This window comes from Castor canadensis, chromosome 10 (assembly GCF_047511655.1).
Source record: "Castor canadensis chromosome 10, mCasCan1.hap1v2, whole genome shotgun sequence".
Lineage (NCBI taxonomy): Eukaryota > Metazoa > Chordata > Mammalia > Rodentia > Castoridae > Castor > Castor canadensis.
The window spans coordinates 23,347,411-23,362,759 of NC_133395.1; positions in this window are offsets into that span (position 1 = coordinate 23,347,411).

Genomic DNA, 15,349 nt, shown 5'->3' on the forward strand with positions numbered 1-15,349 from the left:
GGTGTCCAATCCTGGTATTCCTCACTCCAGCAGAAGCACTGATGTGTTTTCACCAGGTGACTGGCTTGTGAGTGGTATTTGGACCTCTGACTGCAAGATTAGTTGGAATTGTGAAGTGAGGTAAGACTGCCAGCTCATGTGTGGTGGTCAGAGCTGTTGTTTTCAGCAGGTGGGAGCTGTGTTGCCCATCAGCTGCAGTTTTGTTTGGCTCACAGCAAGATGGGGCAATTCAGATTTGACAGTTGCCCTCTGTCCCAGAGATCAGCTCCAGGATCTACCTTCTGTCTGCTTTGGGAGGTTGGCCTGTTGTCCCACCCCTGCTGTCAGCCTTTGTGTTTTTCCTGATTTGTGGTGCTTGCTAAAGTCCCCTTTGGGAGGTTAGTTTGTTGCTCCACATAAAGGTTGTTCTCAATCTTTATGCCTCTCCTGATCTCTGCTGGGTGCTGATGGCTCCTCTTAGAAGTTAGTCTTCTGGCTGACCCTTGCTCTCAGCCTTTACTGTTTTATGCATGCATCACTGAGAGTTTTGCATTGAAAGTTGGGCCCCTTGTCCCACTACTGACACTTCAGCATTGAGAGTTTTGTTCCTTGTCCTATTCCTGAGAGTTTAGCATTGAGAGTTTGACTCTTTGCCCTACCCCCATTCTCAAGGATGTGTTTAGTGTTCCACCCCCTGCCTCTGAAGTTGGTGTTAGATTACAGTTCACTGTGTATGATTTTTAGTTTTGCTGGGGGGGGATTCAGTCTGCTCATGATCAGTGCTGGATTGTTTCCCCAGGAGTGGGTAAGGGTAGGTGTTGGATAGGGGAGCTGTGTGAGGTGTGTAATGCATACTGTTCCTTCTGCAGTTTCACACAGTTGGCTTTGGAGCCAGCTGTTGGGGAGAAATGTTGGTTCTGTTTTCAGTGTGGTGCAGTGTAGAGAGGCTTTCCAGGGGCTAGGGGTTTGATTTGCAGGGTTTGATTCTGATTGATGCTCTGTCTTCTGCTTATTAGGAGAAGAAAGAAAGGAAAAAAGAGAGAGAAGCTTTTCTTCCGAAGGCTGGAGGCTTGACATGTCTGGCTGGCTGTGCCAAGTGGGATTTTTGTATCTGTTAGGTGCAATTAAAGGCTGATTTAAGGGTCAGTTTTTTACTTTTATCTGCACCTAATGTGATGGGGGTAGTTATTTTGTTTAGTAACAATAAGAATTACCTATGTGTAGCTCCAGTGTCTCAAGGAGGTTTCTGGTGTCAGGGAGCTTAAGAGATGTGATTCCCTATCTTAGTTGCCATTTTCCCTGTTGTGCTTCTTACTGGAAAATTTTCTCCATGTATATTTCTCTTTAAATGGTGTATTGCTAGAGAAGATTGTTTTGTCTAAAATACAGTCCCTAGGGGACTCAGATGTAGCTTAGTAATAGAAAGTATGTTCAGCATGCACAAGGGCCTATGATCAATTGTAACTAACAAAATCATCACCACCCTAATATTTGGCAAGTATAATATGGTGCTTTATTTTTTTATTTATTTTTCTTCATAATAGCTGTTACTCTTTCAGTTGGTGATTCTAACTGTTTATTGACTATTGAATAAGTCAGAGACTTCTTTCCAAAAGATCAGGGGCTTAGTTAGTTTTACTCATTGCTCCATTCTGAAGTTCTAGCAAATAATAAGTGTTCCTTAAATATTTGGGTATACTTTTTAAAAAACTTCAAGTACTTATCTCCTCTTCCAGACCAGACTGTCTACTTGGTTTGTCAGAAAGCAATATTCTCATTGTGTTCTCACTGCCTAGAATCACAGCTGATGAATAATAGTTCCATAAAAATATGTCAGCTCAATTATCAAAGAGCTGCAGATATGGATAAATTTAATTTTCTTACTTAATTCTTGTACACAAGTGTCTTTATTTCTGTGATAAATAATACCCAATGAAATAAAGGAACATGTGTTTCTCTAAAGAATTTCTGTAGTCACTGGAATATTGAGTCAATACTGAGGAAGGATTGAACCATTGTGATTGGCAGCACCAGGAGACACAGGGGAACAGCTTCTACACTGTCTGACAACATCTGAAATTTACCCAACTTTTTTTTATTATAATCAACACTATTTTATTACTTGCCTATTCTGAAATTCATGATGGACAATTTCATAGTTTCTAATCATTATCAGGAAAATTCTTGTCTTAGTCTGAGTATTTTCATGCCCTTTAGGATCCACAGATTTTTAAAAAATAGGTGACTGTTATTATTTGGTTGTTTTGTTGTTGGAGTTTCTTATAGAGTTTGGATAGTAACTCCTTATCAGAATTACCATTTGCAAGTATATTTTTCATTTCATATACTTTTCAGTCTATTCTTTCTTTTGTTGAACAGAAGATTTTTAGTTAATGTAGTCTTATTTGTCTATTTTTGCATTTGTTACCAGTCTTTCATGTCAGAGCTAAGAAATCCATTACAAAACCAATGCTAGAGAGTGTTTATTTTATATTTTCCCTCCTAGGAATTTTATGATTTCATGTCTTACATTTATATTGTTAACCATTTTTGAGTTGATTTTTGTCTATGGTGAAACATAAGTTTTAATTCTTCATATATCTATGTACAGATTCCCCAACACCATTTGTTGAAGAATTCCCTTTCCGTAGTTTTAACACACTTATTTTCTGATTGTCTATTCTGTTCCATTGGTCCGTATGCTTGTCATTACATCAATACTATATTGCTTTTATTTAATGGTATATATCAATTGTACAAATTAATGGGTTTCAGTATGAAATTTAACATACACTTTAAGTTTAACATATACTTTCATTATATTAACTCCCTCTGTGACTTTTTCTTACCATCTCTCACCATCTCTTAACATCTCAACATTTCACCATCTCTGTTTCCAGTTTTATATCCCTAATAGCCCTAGATTCCATGTATGAGAGGAAACATGTCACAGTTGTCTTTGTAAGACATATTGTTCAAGAAACATTATGATATTCAGTTTCATCCATTTTCCTGAAAATGACATAATTTCATTCATTTTTTGTGGTACTAGGGTTTAAACTCAGAGTCTAGCACTTCATAGGCAGATGCTATACCACCGGAACTATAACGCCAAACCAATTTTTTTTTGGCTGAGTAAACTGCATTGTCAATATACACCACATTTTCTTTTCCATTTATCCATTGATGGGCACCTAAGATAATTCTAAAATTTGGCTATTGCTATTTCTACTGTGATAAACATGGGTGTACAGCACTCTCTATTATAACCTAAGTGATTATTTGTGGTATAAACACAGAAATGGTACAGCTGGATCATAGGATCATTCTATTTTTAATTTTTTGAGAACCTCCATATTGATTTCTAGAGAGTATGGACTAATTTACTTTCTCAACAAAAGTATGTGTTGATTTTACTCCTGCATCCTTGCCAACATTTTGTTATATTTTTTTCTCACTGACAGTCATTCTGAGTTGAGTGAGATGAAATCTCATAGTAATTTTGCTTTTCATTCCCCTGTTGGCAGAATATGTTGTCATTCATTTATTGATTATTTCTTCATCTTCATTTGAAAAGTATCTGCTCACTTCATTTGTCTATTTATACTGATTGGAATATTTGATCTTTGATTTTTAATTTTTGAATTCTTTATATTATGAATATTAATCTCTTGTCAGATGAATAATTGGCAGTTTTTCTCTTATTTTGCAAACATTCTCTTCATAGTGTTGTTTCTTTTGCTATGCAGAAGCTTCTAAATTTAATGCAATCCCTATTGTGAATCCTTGCTATTATTTCCTAAGTGATGGGAGTCCTATTCAGAAAGTCATGGCCTATGATTAGATTGAGGGGCTTCCTCCTACATTGTCCTCTAAGAGTCTCAAGTCTCAGGTCTCATGTTGATATTTCTCTGAAGAAAACATCCAAATGGCCAACGTGTATTTAAAAATATACTCAGCATCACTAATTTTTAAGGAAATACTAATTATAATAGCAATCAGATATCATCTGATATCTGTTTAAATATCCATTGCCACAGTTTAGGGTTTGGGTGTAACTTGAGAATTTCCTCAAAATCCAGATGTAAAGGCTTCATCAGTATGGCAGTATTGGGAGGTATTGCAGACTTTGGGATGTGGGGCCTACAGGGATGTCTTTAGGTCATTTGAGGTGTGCCTTCAAATGTGATTGTGGGACTCCACCAATTCCCCCATCTCAGTTACCTGGATGGAGATGTGACTACTCAGTTCACACATGTCCTGATATTGCCACTTATCTCCCACAACAGAGACCAAACCAAGGAGCTTAACCATGTATTTTGAACCTACACAACTGTAAGCTAAATGAAACTTTCCTTAAAGAATGGTTAAGTTGCCTAAGGCATTATTTTTTGTAATAATGTGAAGCTGACCAATACAGCCATTAATTAAAAAGGTAACAAAACAAAACAAGTTTTGGTGTAAATATGAAAAAATTCAAACGTTTGCATAGCATTGATAGTAATGTAAAATTATGCAACTTTTGTTGAAAAAAGTATAGATTCCTTAAAAAATTAAAAGTAGAACTATGATATGATCCAAGAAATCCCACTTCTGGATATTTACCCAAAAAGTATCAAGAAACAATCATAACATACAATAGTATTAAAAAAAAATCTGATATCATTACAGCATGATCCCATTCTAGCCACATACACTATTATCTAAATATCAGCTCAATTCTGAGCTTTCTTTGAGATTTATCCTGAGTTCTTGAGTAGAGTTAAAAAAAAAAGATTGTTATAATCAGATCAGTTTTTTAAAAAAGCACACAATGCAGTGCATTCGATTTCAATGAAGCATGAGTAGTACATTAACACAATTAAAATATTTAAAAAACTTAAATTCCTAATTGCTAAGTATATATTATTTCCTGTAATAGATATTTTCTTCCATTATTTAATTTATTTTTCCCAAGGACACTATAATATTAGTGCATAATTATCCACATTTTTTATGAGGAAACTGCATCTCAGACAGCTTAAATGTATGGTAATATATAGCTGATATGAGTATCCAAGATCTTAAGTACTGAGCAAATAGTCTAATTTTTGGTAATAGAGGTTAGGTTAAATAAATTATGATATGTTCACAAAATGAAATACAGTGTAGAGATTAAATTTTGAGATATGAATGTAATGGTGATAATGTTTCTTTACTGATTGCTTGCCACTTGAAAGGATTTTTGTGCATATGTCATTTTATATCCATTTTTGTGATAATCAGGAGTAGATTCACAGGAAAATATGTGCCAGGTGTTAAGTGATAAATGCAACATACAAACAACCTATATAGAATATGTTTGCTTAAGTACATGATTTTGTTAAAATATTTGCTAAAATAAACCACTGTTGTTTTAAGCAGTAGAATCATAGGTAATCCTGTCATGGTTTCTATTGAAATGTTTATGTTGATCTTACCTAACATTTTAATTAAAAAGTGTTTTATTTTTCTCTGTTATAATTAAGTACCCTAAAACTCAGTAATTGATAAATAATAAAAAGTAATTTTTACAGTTTTTGAGACTATGAAGTCCCAGATCAAAGCAGGTATAATATGAGATGGGCTTCTTTACAGTTTATTGAAAGCACCTCTTGCTGCTCTCTTTATAGGGCATCTGGAAGAATTTTGGATTCTTCAGGACTTCATAAACTTTATCGAGGTCACTACTATAATCCTCACAACCTAATCATCTCCCAAGGGCCACCACATTATATTGTCACATTGGATTCTAGGTTTTGACTCCTGGTGTTTGAGAATGGTACAACTATTCAAATCATAGTGAAAAGTACAAGCTATTTACATACTGGAAATAATATTTTTCATGAATGCACAGTTGCTTTTCCCTACTAAAGAAAAGATAAAGACAGAGAAATAAATATCCTTCTCAAGTTCATTAAAAGCTAAATAAGTAGGAGAGAAGTATAAATTCCTGGAATAATTTTAGTAAATTATATTAGAAAACTTGAGCTGTGATGACAGGACTCTAAGCACTGCAAACCTGAGTGTAGACATGATCTCTTCATTTTATCATCTTTGGAACAGACCACCTTGAGAACATTATGATGAATGGCAATAGTTACAATTCTCACCTCTATGTAAAAAAATATTAGGACTGAATTCATTCAGCTTCTCTGGAAATACTTTTACCTATTATTACAAGGAATCTCCTGACACAAATTTTCTGTTTATCTCCCAATTTTGTAAGTTAAGCACATATACAACTGCAGTATTAAAAATTCTTGCTCCAAATTAAACAAGTTATTTTAAATCCACAGTCGTATTTCACAAGCTTTTATTCCCCATCTCATCCTAAATGCTACTTTGTAGGAATATTACCATATATTTTGACTTATTGACTACTCATATAAAGGCTAACAATGGCAGCTACTATTTTTATTTTAGGCAGAGTACATGAAGTAATGCTTTCCTTTGAAATAAAATGTTCTTTCCTTTCAAATGCACATTGCACACATGGATATTTTGCACCGTTCTTTGATCTCGGCCAAGTACTTACTTTTTGTTAATCACTTTTGCACATTAGTTATTGAGTATTATCTCATAAATTTGTATTCTTTTCTTTATTTCCTCCTCCCTACCTAACTCAATTCATTCCTTCCTTCCTTCTTTTGTTTTTCCTTATTTTCTTCTTTCTTTCTATTTCCCATTATACACATGTGACTGGAGTTAAACTAATGCTACCACCTCTTAAATGTTCATTTCTTTTATTCCAAAATGTGCTATCATGCTGTCATTAACAGGGATTGCAATAGAAGTATTCTGCTATCTCAACTGTGAATTCTTCCAATTCTTTACATTGTCAATAACTATTTAATTAAGTACCTTCATCATTTTCTTTACAACTTTGAAATTTTCCATTAGCTATAACTGTGTTATTTCTGAAATTTCTACTTCAAATGTCATAACTTGATGTCTTCTAAAATTCAAAAAAAATGATAAAGATGAAGGAAGGAATGAGGGAGGGAGGGAAGGAAGGAAGGAAGAAAGAAAGGAAAGAAGGAAGAAAGAAAGGAAAGAAGGAAAGAAGGAAGGAAAACAGGAAGGAAAGAAGGAAAACATCAACTCTAGTACCACACAGCTAAGAATATGAATAAATCTTCCTCAGATCTCGATCCATTGGAACCATGCTATCACATAACTTTACTATAAGCTGGTCCTTTGCTTCATTCATCTATCTTTTGGTGTAACCAAAAATATATTTCACAATTTTATTTCAATAAACTGAAACCCTATGTGTCTTTGTCAACCTATTATACTTTTCTGTCTATATCACAATCTACTATCAGATATACTAAAATTTTCAAATATACAAAAGGTTTATTCTAGGATATATTATAATTTAAGTACAATACTGGACAAGCCTACGTATGCAAAATGAATTTATCCGAACATAGTTGATTTAGTTATGTATACATTAACCTATCATATTATACTATATTATAAAGGGAACAGAAATAATTCTACTCAATCATGAAATATAATTTTCAAAAATCAAATGACAGTGTAGTACTTTAAAATCATCAGTAATTTATTTTATCTGTAGTATTTTAGTACAATATATCCATAAATATATAGAAATGATTCAGAAGAGGATACTTTCTCTGTTGAAAAAACTGTGAATTAATGTTTCATATTAATTTAGACAGTGGAGGTAGAAGCAGAGGATGAAGTGAGATTTTTATAACATTAAAAAATGAGCTAAAGGGATGCAGAATGAGTGGCTCAAATGGTAGAGGGTCTATCTATGGAGCATGAGGCACTGAGTTCAAACACTAATACCACCAAAAAAAAAAAATTCAATCAATAAGTGTGTTTTTTATGGCACAAATGTTGTTAAGCAACAGAAACTCCAGTAGCTAATGAAGCAAATAAGATGAGTCTTGAATTTGTGTAGTATAAACTAGCGAAAATAGGTATTCATAATATTACATTTAAAATACATTCCCTGTGTGTTAAGCATTGAAAAAATATACATTACACTTATGAATAATTATAATATGATATCTACATATCCAAAGAGGTGACAGAATTTATTACACAAACTGAAAAAAGCTACAAAGTAAGGCATTATTTTTGTTTGAATTTATTTATACATTTATTATACACACTGAATATATATATAAATCTCATACTGTTTGAACACATTGCAGGAGTTTTGTGGGTTGTTTTTTTCTGCCAAGTTCCTTCCTTATTTTTATTTACTTATTTATTTTTGCTCAGGCTGCCTCATCCATGAAGAGTATGAATATCTTATTCATGCATGAGATGAGTTAATTTCTTCCATCTACTCATAAAACACCAAATTGTGTTCTCATGAGAGTGACTCTTTTATTTAACTTTTAACCTGGAGGAGGTTGACAAAGACTTCAATTCATTACAGGGCAGCATGTATGAATGTCCCTGGTCTAGGACATTCTAGAATCTAGATAGTACCTGCTCCTCACCAAACTTCTTCTTATATGTAGGATGTATGCCTCAAATTCCATGAAACATAAATAACATATCTTGATCTTAAAACAAGTTCTGAAATATTAATATTTCAGTTCTATGATTTGGACACATTAAATCTCTGTCAAAAATTTTTGTTTCCCTGGAAAACATCATTCAAAGCGAAGTTAGTTGGAAAGCCAAAGGCTGCACATTTTTGCTATTATGTGGAATATAGGCCAATACAAATATAAGCATGTCATATCCACATAGAAACATATAGAACATGTATCCAAAAGTGGGAGTCAAAGGAGACAGGGAGGATGAAAAGAAAGAAAGAAAGACAGCAGATAATTATGAAGTACATCACATCTGTGTAGGAACAAAACACAAGGAAACATGCTGAAAACTGTTAAACAAAAGAGGATAGGAAGAAAAGTGCATGGCAGTGTAGAAGGAGGGGTTACATTGGCTTAACACAACACACTTCCAGGTGTAATGGCAAGGCAAAAATCACACTGACAAAGGAACAGACACCTAAACAATGGAGGACAATAAAGAAAACAGGTCACCCTAAGGGGAGAGCACTAACATAAGGGGGAGGTTAAAACAGGAAGTAAACAATGTGAATATGGTTGGCATACTTTCTCTAGAAGAATAAACATAGAAGTTTTTATTGTTGAAATCACCATAAGAAGGAGATTAAGGTAGAAAGAAGAAAAACAGCATGAATGAATCAATTCAGGATATGATACATATATACATAGAAATATAATGAAACTTCCTGTATAAATATCTTAAACAAACAAAATATCTGTTTTTCAAAACTGGATGACAGGAAGATAAAACAAGTCCTGTGTGGAGGGTGGTACCACCAGGAGGAGGGAAGAATAAGGAAAGGATGTAGGAGGTAGAATATGTGGAAATATTTTGTACTGATGTATGAAAATTGAAAAATGAGATCTCTTGAAGCTATTCAAGGAATGGCAGAGAGGAAATAAAGGAGAATAATGGAGGTAGTGAATTAAACTAAAATATATTGTAAGTGCTTTTGTTAAACTCACAATGTATCCCAGTACAAAAATAATATGGTAATTTAAAAAAAGATGCACAAAAAGAGGGTTATCATAATTTAAATTAACTAGTAACTACATCTATGAAAAACTTTAAGGCAATATCTAATATTGAAAAAATGAAAAAGAAAAATAATAGTGAAAAAAATTGAAACGATGAAAAAAATAAATGTAATTAAAACAAATTGGTTTTCCTTAGTTGGTTTCTAAGCTATGAAAGTTTTCATATTTTCTTTACATATTTGTAATTATACTTATGAGTTTATTTTACTAATATCCAAACTTTACTAGCTATCATGACTGTAGTATGACTAATTATAATTTACTGGATCTTTGTGTTGTTTGCTTGCTTTGCACCACTGGAGATTGAATTCAGGGCCCTTGTTTATGCTAGGCAAGCACCTGAGCCATGTCCCGAGTCTTTTGCTTTTTAGATAAGGTTCCCTTAATTTGCGCAGACTGGTTTCACTCACAATGCTCCTGCCTATGCCTCCTTAGTAGCATAGGACATGAAACACCATGTCCAGCCCTGAACTACAGTTTTTATATTAAAATTGTTATACAATGCATTTACAGTTCTGGTGAAATTCCAATTTCAACCAAAAGAAACAAACAGTATAGGTGTAGAACCACATGTGCCAACATGTCAATTTGCTGTCCTCAATCTTCTGCTATTTACAACTTTTTCTGATAATGGATGGATCATTTCCATGATAATTTAAACTTACATATATTTCAGATTTTACTTTTTATTATTATGCTCCTATTTTAAAATAGAAAAAAACATCTCAATCAATTTTGTACTTTTGTTCACTTGTACACAGACATTTTTGAAGCACTATAAAAATAACAAGTGCTCCTGTTTACTGTACTCTTTGCTCAACTCATTAACACTTATTGAATTCTTATTTAATCTTAATTGCAATAGATAAATAAGTATTCATGTCAGTAAGCATAAAATCCAAAGAAACTTTAAAAAATATTTCCTTAATTATCTTAGGAAAATATAAATTATATAATAAAATTCAAGTCATTCCAACATTTTGAAAAATTATTTCTTTGGATTCTGTGTTATCAGAAATCTTTCTTTCTTTTTCTTTGTGTATATTTCTGGTTTTCTTTATCTATTTGAAACCTTGGTTGTTTACTTTTTCTCCTAATTTTTGGTTTTCTTGTAATTTTGTCCTAGATTTCTTTGCTTTTATCTACAATCATTCTTTCTTGGCCATTTTATTCATTCCAACCTCACCTTTTCCTGAATCTCACTCTGGTTATGAATGGAAATACACTGAATTTATGAGAAAATGACAGTGCTCTGTGAGTAACTGCAGTGCTTCGATTGAAGTTGGCCACTGACTAAGAATTTCAAGACCTGCAGTAGTAAAGACATCTTGAGCAAAGAAAAACAACACAGAAATCAGGTGAAGAAAACCTTAAAGTCCTTATTAATTAAAAAAAAAAACACTGTGTTGAACTAGGAGAATGGGTATAGATATATTCATTGGTTTGATGGTGAATATTTTATTAAAAGCCCTCAAAAACAAACAAAAGGGCCTCCGTTGTTTCTTTTGCCAATCTCTTTGGTGTAAATACACCTATTAAATTTCACAGAGTGTTTTGAAGCACAAAAATAAAACATTTTTCAAACAAAATTACTAGATGGTCAACTACCTGGTTGGGTTCTGGAATCTGAATTACTTTCCTATACTTTCTTTCTAATGCTGATAGTTTCAAAACCAGCTGAACACATTTAGATTCCTTCTGTTGTCCCTTACTATTTCTCAATTCTGCGTAGATATCTTTAGAAAGTTCAATTTCAACATGTCCAATGTTTAATTCACCTCATGCTACAAACTTGTTTCTGTCTTCCTACACTTGATTTCAGTATTTCTTTCTGAAATTTTCCATTTTAGTATGGAATGATTTAGTCTTCAGATTTGAACTTGGGAATGTTCTTTTACTCCTTTCAGTATTTCCATGTACTTCTTTCACATGTAACTACTAACTTTTGTCCTCTTTTTGTTTGGTAAATCTGGAAATTAAATCACAGATTCTGCATTTGAGGCAAATACTGCACAGCTAGCTACAACCTCAGCTGATTGCCTAGTTCTGTTTCCTCTCTGTTTCTGTTCATGTACTAATACTCAAATTCAGACAACTATTGTATCTTCCATGGAGGAGTACTAAGAATGATTCACTGAAGTAACTTACTACCATTTGTTCAATCTAAACAGATACTCATAACTAACCTTCTTGCGTTATTGTTCTTTTTTTAAAATAAATCTTTGATATTGACACAAAATGTCATAGATTGTCCCTTTCTCTAATTAAACTCCAAATTTTTAACAGTATTTGCAAAAGCATTTAAAAATATCTGCATGATAATTATTTATTACAAACATATCTGGTAATATAAAAACACTCACTGATCTTTTCAAGACTACTCATTCTTAGTAACTGATAGTTGCTAAGCTGACTTTAGGGTTGGTGCTCCTGCTTCTTATCTCACAACTAATGCCATCATAATTTTCTCTATATCTTTTGAGAATTTGAATAGTGACCCATTCTTATTACAAATGAACTACTATATTTACATGTAGTTTTGACTTATCTTCAACTATTAAAATCTCCAATTCAACTTTTACATTCCTTATGTTGCTTTTCATCTGCAGAAAACTAACTTCAGAGCTAGTTTTACATTGAAAGTATCAAATGATGAAGCTAAGTATTTGATTGCTCCACTTCTCTGTACATCATTTCACTAATTATTTCAGCATCATTGTCTTTCATCTTTAAACTCAACTTCACCCTCAATCCATTCCATTATTACCACTCAAATGTACATTAGGACAGAATTAACTTGTTTCTGTCCCTCATTCCTGACTCTTCAGCTTTCTATTTTATTTACTCAAAGCAGAATTTCACCTAAAAACCTTAGATAAGTGGTGCCTTTATATCATATGCAGCATTTTATTCCTGGAGCCCCCGACATGTGAATGTGATATTTGATGTGCTCATTGATTTCTTTCTAGGAAGAATGATTCCTATTACATATTTAAAAAATCTTATCAGGAGCTGTAAAGACAAGAGCTTAACTGCCCACATGTTAAAGAGAAAGAATTATTCCATTATTAAGATAAGCAAGTGACTGCACGAATGCAAAAGCTAAATAGCCAGGACACCATGTTTTATAAATATACTTAGATTTTCCAATGTCCACATTACTCTAATCCTACCAGTGTATTTGTCTTCTTTCTGGTCAACAGAAGTTCATTCATCCTTCACAGATAATTATATTAGTTTTTCACTAAGGTTAAAACAAAGTTTTTCTTGTAGCCTGTCCTGTGTAACAAGGGTAATATATATATTCCATATTTGTGAAGAGTGATCTTAAGCTGCACTAAGAAGGTAAGAAGCATTATTTTTAATTTTAATCACTTTAATCACTACTAATTGGATTAATATTGTCAAAATATATACTTGTATATAGGAAACATGCTTATATCTCCTATCAAAGTACTTTGGCTTTTTCTATCAAATGTATTTAATTACTTTAACATACATACATATATTATTGACATAAATATAATTATATACATATAAATACAACTTTTATGTAGTTCTAGTGTTTTAACCTGATTTTTATATTTTTATGGCTAGTGCATTTTTATCCATTCCATATCAAAACAATCAGAAATAATAACAATAGCAACAATAAAAACAACTGATGTTTATATATTATTTGACATCCATCAATCATTCTCCTAAGTACTTTAAATTATTTATCATTTTAATCCTTACAACTACCCCTATGCCTAAGTACAATTATTATCTTCATTTTACACTTGATTAAAGCTGAGGAAATATGAGCTAGGAATCATTCCAAGGTCAAATGATAGTATGAGGAGAAGTAAGATTCATAAGCAAGAAACAGCTCTGGAGACTGAGTTTCTAACAACTCATCCTGTGTAAGTCATTAAAAATATTAACTACAGAATAACTTCAGTTAATAAAGTTCTTGAGTTAATGAAGTCATATTTATTTTAAGCTACATGATGACATAGCAAGAGATTAAATGGTCACAGTTCAGATACGGAATAAGACCTTATTATATGTTGGGCAATGACTTAACATCAGCCAGACCAGTTCACAACATAACCCATGAAGACACTGGCACTTTTTGCATTGCTGGTCAAAGGATCTTTAACAAAATAATAAATAAACAATTTATAATAAAAACTGGTATTAAAATCAAAAATCAAGTTCCATATTATGTGTTTAACCTTTGTTTTTATAACCATTACTTTTAGGATATTTTTCAACTTGCATAATCTTTTTAGGACTGAATTATTTTAGTAATGATCAAATATTTGCAAAATGAAATGTACTCATGATGGGAAAATATTTTAACTGACTTTTAAAAATGATGTTTGTTGAACTAAGAGCATGTTTTCATGATATCCTAAAATACTAAAACTGGACCTTACATATTATTATCATGTATTAGAGAGCCTGAAAATGCATACTAAGAAATATAATTACTATAAATATAATAGAAAATATCATTTTAACTTTTAGAAAATGTTAATTTTAAATGGGGAGATTTTTGGAACTAATGAGTAAAATTCTAGCAATACAAATATTTTAAGAAAACAAGAATATGAAAGCACTATTTCTTGCAAGAATAAAAATAATATATGCCAGGAAACAGTATCTAACTCACTTGACAATTAAGCCAATAAATATTGTGGTCCAAAAATATATTTATTTTTAACCACATATACCATTCAGACCACTTCTCCTGATACTATGTAATCAATAAATATTAATTGTATTAATATTTAGTTCTGAAAAACAGCACACTATTTGTGGTAAAACTCTTTTTTGCTCATAATGTCCAATAATAAAACTGAAATTTCCAAAAACATTTTATTTCATCATAAAAGAGCACAAGAAGTGTGTCTGGATTATGAGTGGGTTTATTCTTCATGCTATCAAGTAGGTTATGAAAACTATAACTCAACAGCTCTCTTCAGAAAATACAAAGGTCTAGACTTGGTCACAGATACTACAGAATTCAGAGCCATATCATATGTTACTGTTGGTCAGAGGAGAAACCTAAAAATATTGTTCTTCATAGTAAAGCTCAATTCTAACTCAATTCTTATTTCTGACTGGCTAATTAAATCTAATTACCCAGGACTGCCAAATGAGAAAAGCTATGATTTTATTATAATTCATAGATTTTTGTCATTCTGAGTCCTTTTCTGGTAGCAACTATAAAGTCACAGTATCCAAGGTCAAAGCAAATAGAGCGAAAGCACAACAAATCAAAGCAAAACCTCATTTAAAAAAAAAAAAAAGCAAAAAATGAAACAGCCCTGGGTGAATCATAGAAAGGAGGAAATAGAAAATGAATAATGTTCATTTTCATATGGTAAAATACATGAGCTAATGTGCCAGAGTTCCCATGTGCACCACATAGCAAGCATTTCAGATACGATCCTTTCCTTTGCTTGGCATCTCACCATAACAAGAGTCTTTGCAAAGTAAAATAGTCACATTTTTATCAAGAGAGACATAGAGTAAGTGTAAATGCTCTCATTGAAATCTTGGTGCCAGTGTTCTACTAACATGTCACATGAGGCATATATAGAGGAAAGGGAGTGCTAAAAAATTATCTAATTTCTGTGAAAATTCCCCTTTGTTTTATATCACTGTCGCTGTTTTTTGAATTTTTCTTGTGAAATCTCTGATCAGCTAGAGAAATAATGTTACATTAAGTAACTTTGGTTCATGAAAAATAAGGA